Raw genomic sequence first — 7,252 nt, 5'->3', positions numbered from 1 at the left:
TTCAAATTACTCCCACTACCCCCTTTGAAATAAAAATGATAACTGCAATAAGAGTTGCAATTTTTAAATTGCTAAAATCAATGTTCTCTCTTAACATTAACCGTGATGGATCTCTGCTTATAGCTGTAGAAGATCAAAAATCAGCAGATACAATAATTAACCTTAAATCCCTTCTGAATATCCCAATTATTGCATCTAATTGGAACCCAAAACAATCACCAACAAAAATTGTAGTTTACAATGTTCCCCTAGAGATATCTACTCAGGAGTCAAAAGAAGGCCTCTCAGATAGGGCTGGAAACACAATCCCAGTTGAGGATGTTACCCAACTTGGAAAACCTAACTCTACTGGCCTAAAAACTAGTAGATCCTTCTTATTCACACTAAAGGATAAAATTGATATCCCAGAAAAATCATTCCTATTTGGGCAAATCAAACCACACAAGGAATACAAACCTAAGCCTATTCAGTGTCAGAAGTGTTTCAAACTGGGACACACGACAAACAAATGCAATGAAATTCTACAAGAGTGTAGTAATTGTAAATATTTCCATCCTAAAGATCTGACAACTTGCAAAAACAACCAGCCTACATGCATCAATTGCAAAGGTCCACATGAATCTACAAATAAATCATTATGCCCTGCATACAAGAAAAGAGCTCTAACACTCCAAATATCAACAGAGAAGGCCATCCCATACCCCTTCGCAGCAATGGAAGCAAATGCTGCCCAACAATACCAAATAAAGCCTGTAATGAAACCAACCAAAACCCCCAAGTCAAATGCCCCAAATGCATCAAGCATCCCATATAAAACAACATCTTCTAAGCACCCTAGCTCAAATCCCTATCAGAAGGAATCACCAAGCCAGCAAGCCTTGTTTTCCGGTGAGATGAGGCCAGCCTGGCCCTCCCTCCCAAGAAGAAACAAACCAGAAACACTACCAGGAGTCAATCCCTTAACCAACAAACAGGATGCACTACCAAAAATGCAATCCCCAAATATATGCTTATTCATTCTAAACTGTAATACAGTTCAGGCCATGAACATACATCAACTACAGAAAACAAAAATTATTGCAGAATTGGCAAAAATCTACATCCCAGATGATATGCTCATTCAAGCAAAAAAAGATCTTGCTTTACTATTAACAAAGCTGAACATTGATACACAGTCATATGAAGAATAAATCAACAACACAACATTTATCAATACTCCAATGGAATGTAAGATCGCTCACAGGAAATATGCTAGATGAACTAATATCATTTATGAATAATAATTCCATTAATATTGCTTGCCTCCAGGAAACTCATTTAACCCAAAATCAACAAATTAAGTCTCTGGGATACACTATCCTGAGAAAGGATAGATCTTCAGAGAGAAAAGGAGGTGGTGTAGCTTTATTAGTTAATAATAATATAAAATTTTGTGGCATCAATTTTCCAGATTTTGAAAATGATGTTGATGTAATTGGTATAAGTGTTTGGCTGAATAATTTAAAAACCTACATAATAAGCTTTTATAACCCTAATGGCCAAACTTCAGATGCCAAGGATTTCTTTAATTATATAAATAATTCTAATATGATAAAAAACATCATTATTTGTGGTGATTTCAATGCCCACAGCCTTTTGTGGGGGAATAAACCAGCAAATAAAGCTGGTAAATTTATTGAGCATATGACTTCAAATAATAATAAATTAGCTGTTGCTACCCCTCCAAACCTAAATACATATTTTAACCCCAAAAGTGCCAAATTCTCCACAATTGACCTACAAATTGTGTCTTTAAATTTTTTGAACAAAATGTACATAAATAAAATTGATAATCTGTGTACAGACCACTTTGCTATAGTTTGCTCCCTAAATGAACCTGCTGAAACTTCATCTCATACCTCCAAATATATCAACACTAAAGCAAATTGGTCTATTTTCCAAAATAAGCTAAATGATGAAATTACAAGTTTCACCCAAAGTTCATGCATTTCTAACACAACAGTTGACACACATGCTGAAGCCTTGACATCTTTACTAATAAATACAGCTAATCATGCTATCCCTAGGACAACACCTAAGAAAACTTTCCCTAAACAAATTTCTAAAGCATGGTGGACAAATGAGTGCCTAAATAAATGGAGGATAAAAAAGGCAGCTAGGACAGAATTCATAAAAAAACCAACACCTACTACATATTTAAAAAAAATTACAAGCAGAATCTAATCTAAAAAGGACTATAATAGATGCTAAATATAAATACTGGAATAATTTTGCAAATAATCTCTCCAGAGAAACACATGAGCCAATTATACATAAAGTCATAAGCCACATATGTGGGAAAAAGACTTCTCCCAACCCACTCCTGTATGAGCTTATACATAATAATACCCATTATGACAATGATATTGAAAATGCTAACCTATTTGCAACTCTTTTTGTTAATAAGCTAACATCAAACAATCAAAGCAATCTGTCCACAATTCCTATGAACCCTAGTTACCAACCACGCCCAGGATCCGAGTACATAACTAATCCATTTTCAATCCAGGAATTGAATAATGCAATACATCATATTAGGTCCAAAACTAGCAGTAGCTATGACAATATACACCCTACATGGATAAAGAATCTCACACCTTCATACAAACAAGAACTGCTAAATTGTTGTAATCACGCTTGGGCATCCTCTATGTTCCCCAATATATGGAAATGTTCGTCCCTCCTACCAATCCTAAAGAAAAATAAACCAAAAGATAACCCTGAGTCTTATAGGCCCATAATGATTACGCCTGTGATGGGAAAAATAATGGAGAAAATGATTTATCACAGACTCCTCTGGTTTGTTGAGGAAAATAATATGATCCCACACACTCAAACTGGATTCAGGAAATACCACTCCTCAACAGATGCTTTCATTTTGCTAACAAATGCAATAAATGAATCTTTCTCAAAAAATAATATCCTAGTGGCAGCTTTCCTTGATTTTGAAGGAGCATATGACAATGTGAACCACCAAATCCTTTTAAATAAACTTGCAAACCTTGGAGTACCTCCCAAGCTAGTATCCTTTATTAAATCCTTCATAGAAGTGCAAAGTTTCATTGTTTGTGTTGGTTCAGCCTCTTCACCCCAAAAGACAATATTGAAAGGCCTACCTCAGGGAGCAGTCCTCAGTTGCCTCCTATTTGCCCTATCTCTCTGGGACATGAACCTACCCCACCCGAATCTACAATATGCTGATGATCTGGTGCTATGGTCATCTGGCAACACCTTTCAGATAGCACAGTCAAATCTGCAAAAGTCACTTTTCCAGTTTGAAAAATTCTCTCAACATTCAGATTTACCCATTGCACCCACCAAGTCAAAAATAATCCAATTTCACAGGAAGCGAAACCATGTTAATGCAAAACTAACTCTAAATAAAACAACTATTCCAGAAGATAATAATATTTATTACCTAGGTCTCATGCTTGACCAAAAACTTAATTTCCACCTCCACATTTCAAACACAATAAAAAAATGTTATAGAAAAGCAAATATACTAAAAAGACTTCTTTCCACACCCTGGGGTTGTAAGGAGAAAACCTTACTCCAGTTTTATAAATCACATATAAGACCCCATATTGATTATGGGCTCATTGTATATGGTGCATGTGCAAAGACCCAGATGCAAAAAATTGAAACAACACAAAATGATATAATACGTCTCATATTTTGTCTTAGGAAACCCACAAGCACCAAGTTTCTGCTTATGGAGAGTGGATTAACAACAATAAGGGATAGACGTAGCTTTCTCTTGATAAAACATCTTACAAAAATTGAATCAAATAGCTCACACACATTACATAATTGGTTAAGAAATCCAGCCATGTATAGAGGTATTGCAAATGAGTATGCCAATATTCAAAAAAAGTTCCCTGTACCAGCAAATTCTATTGCACCTACTTTCCTCCAATCCCCTAAATGTATTTGGTCATTTCACATAATAAATACTGAATTTTCAAAATTGAATAAATATTTAACACAACTTTCTTTTGTCAAGAAATAATTTGCAGAACTTAATAAAATTACTTATAAAAATCACTTCCAAATGTTTGTTGATGGGTCAAAATTGACTGAGAAGGTTGCAAGTGGTGTTTTCCGTCCTCACCTGAAAATTGCAATGGGCGAGAGATTATTTAATAATTTATCTATAATGTCTGCTGAGTTAAATGCCATAATCATGGCATTAGAACACCTTAAGCAAAACCAATCTTTGATTGAAATATTGAATAATATTATCATCTATTCCGACTCTTTATCAAGCCTTGAGTTGCTGGCCTCTGCTCCTCAATATAAGTTGGACATTGACACTTATCATTGTCTCAGTATTATTGATAATCTTGCTTCAAGTGGCATAAACACTTACTTTCAGTACATTCCTGGCCACTCTGGCATAAGTGGTAATCATCAGGTTGATGAAATAGCAAAAAATTCTATAAATATTGGCCAGCCAAGTGGGAGAACAATCCCAATTAGAGATGTTTACCAATGGAGGCTATCAGATATTAATTTAATAAGAATAATCCTATCCTTTCCCCCTTTCCCAATAATCATCTTTCTAAAATTTATCATATAATTTGTTCTGGAACAAATGGACTAAATTTCCTTGCATTCTCATATAAGATTTCTAATTCAAGTGGTTCAATTCCCCTGTCCCCTCTTTGCAGGCATTGTAATATGAATAATGAAACAATTGACCATTGCCTATTTGAATGTAATATGCTGACGTCTGCACAACATACCCTGCTTTCTAAACTGTTAAAATACTTCAAACACCACAAAATCCCACTATCAGTCAAGAGCCTAGCCAACTATACCTGCACACAGAGCATAGAAATCGACATCTATCATCTTATATTTGAGTCCTAGAGTCGAAAGATCTACTGGAAGATATCTGAATATATCTAATAAATATGAGGCAATCAAGCCTGTAGCTCTGTAGCCCACAGAGTGAAGCAGAAGGAAAAGGGCTAAATAGTTTTACTGAAAAGCCCGCCTGCTGTTAAATAGAAGAAGAAGACTTTGAACTTATATACTTGTGATTATCCAAGTTAATCGTGGAAATTCAGTGCTTGTGGATTGAAATAAGGATTTATTATGAAACAGTAAGTTTAAAACAAAGGTTTTAAGCCTTTTTCCACGCTATATTAGCCTTTTTACACTCTATTTTTTGTCATTTTCAAGAGCTCAAAAATGGCTTAAATTTGCGATAGGAATGATTATTATATTCGTAATCAGCATAAAAAAAGGCATCAAATGGTGTATTCACTTTAGTCCTAACTCAATAATATGATTTCGTATATATTGACTGGAAAATATGCATATTACAAAGCATAAATTGTTTTCTTGACATGATTTTTTAGCAACAGCCTCAATTCTAGACTAAGCCTAGGCCACAAAAAGATTGGGCCAGATCTGTAAAATATATAAAAATAAGGATAGAGCTGCGTAAAATTCAAGTCTTGCCTTAATCTGAGCAGCAATAAAATTCCTTGTAACTTGTAAGACTCCTAACGCAGAGCCATCTCAGCCATGCAGAAATAAATTCCTAATGGAGAAGCGTTTCAAAATAGAAAGCGTTTTACCCGCTAAAGGAGGGCTTTTTGTCTTTTTGGTGCATAACCACGGCTGAGCCACCGTGATTTTGCAATTTTTGTCTGGTTCCAAACTTTCAGTCAAAATAAGCCCAAAATAAGCCCATTTTTGTACAAAAAAAGGCCACTTTCCCGCCCCACGGCCCCCATGCCCACTCCAAAATTCAGGCCGCCCATGATGGCTAAAATAAGCCCACGGGTTGGAAAACAAGTCCATCTGGCAACACAGCATGGCAATTGTTATTCCCGGTCATTATTAATCCCGTTTTTAATTGTTAATCCCATTTTGACCGGTCATTTGTTATTCCATGGACATTGTTGAGGTTTTAAGGTGTTTTGATTGATAAAAGACACTCGCAAACAAGAATGTATTGGTTGAGGTATCAGTAAATCATACGATATGATACAAAATAAATTTTTTGTTAATCCTAAACACAATGGCTACCTCAAAACTTTGATCGGACTACTTTGGGGAAATTGGACCATAGGACGGGGGCTAGTGCCCTGTTTGTCTGGGTGGGTGTTTTCTTATTCCAAATGCATGTCTTCCTTGGTTTGTGAGTCTGAATCTACGTATTTGTATGCGTTTTTGTCTCTCACTCTTTGTGCCTGTGTGTCTGGGTGGTTGTTTGCTTATTCCAAGTGTATGTCTTTCTTGGTTTGTGTGTCTGAATCTATGTATTTGTATGTGTTTTTATATCTCTCACTCTTTTTTGCCTGTGTGTCAGGGTGGGTGTTTGCTTATTCCAATGCATGTCTTCTTGAATTGTGTGTCTGAATCTACATATTTGTATGTGTTTTTGTCTCTCTCACTCTTTCTGCTTGTGTATCTTGGTGGGTAAACAAAAAATCGCGAAGAAAGGAAGAAAACAAGGACAATTAACAGCCAGTGAAAAAATTTTAAAATTATGCAAATATTTTGGTCAAGACCTCCGCTTGACCGTCCTCAGTGCAGAATAAAACTGATAAAAATATAAAAACCAAACCTTAAAATAAAAACACCAAACTAAAATTGGACGACCCTTTCCTAGTAATGGTGAAAGGGTAACTGAATAAAAAACACAAGTCTAAATGGCATTTCAGAATTTCATTTTGCGTAAAGCACTCTTAAAGGCTGATCGCTTTCCAGTTTGATTATTATCGGAGACTCTATTCGATTGCACAATATAACTTTGTGGATGTATGTAAAAACGATCAGAATTAATAATTTTGTCATAAATGGGACTTAAAAAATTTCTCCAGTGTCTCTATTGAGAGCTACTTTTTGGTGAATGTGCTTTTTTATTTCAACTGCCTCCCTGAAAACTTGCGTGAGACCTTTAACGGAGGCAACGATAGAGGCCTCGTCAAACAAAATGAAATGGTGTGGATTCTTGTACACATGTTGCGCCAAGGCAGAATCAAAAACCTCAGGACTTTGGCGTAACCTCATTGCCTTGTCAATTGAGGACTTGTGCTCAAATAACCTCTCCCCCAATTGCTGTTGGGTTCTACCAACATAAAAACAGCCACAAGAACAAGGAATTCTATAAACACCACTACCCAGAATGGGGCTGGTTTTATCTTTGCCATTGTTGAAAAAGTTCTGAGAAAAGTTTCTCTTATGACCTTTCCGG

The sequence above is a fragment of the Artemia sp. Qi Xiang Cuo genome, chromosome 11 (genome assembly GCF_049724085.1).
Source record: "Artemia sp. Qi Xiang Cuo chromosome 11, ASM4972408v1, whole genome shotgun sequence".
NCBI classification, from domain to species: domain Eukaryota; kingdom Metazoa; phylum Arthropoda; class Branchiopoda; order Anostraca; family Artemiidae; genus Artemia; species Artemia sp. Qi Xiang Cuo.
Note: the sequence above shows the minus strand (reverse complement) of the source record.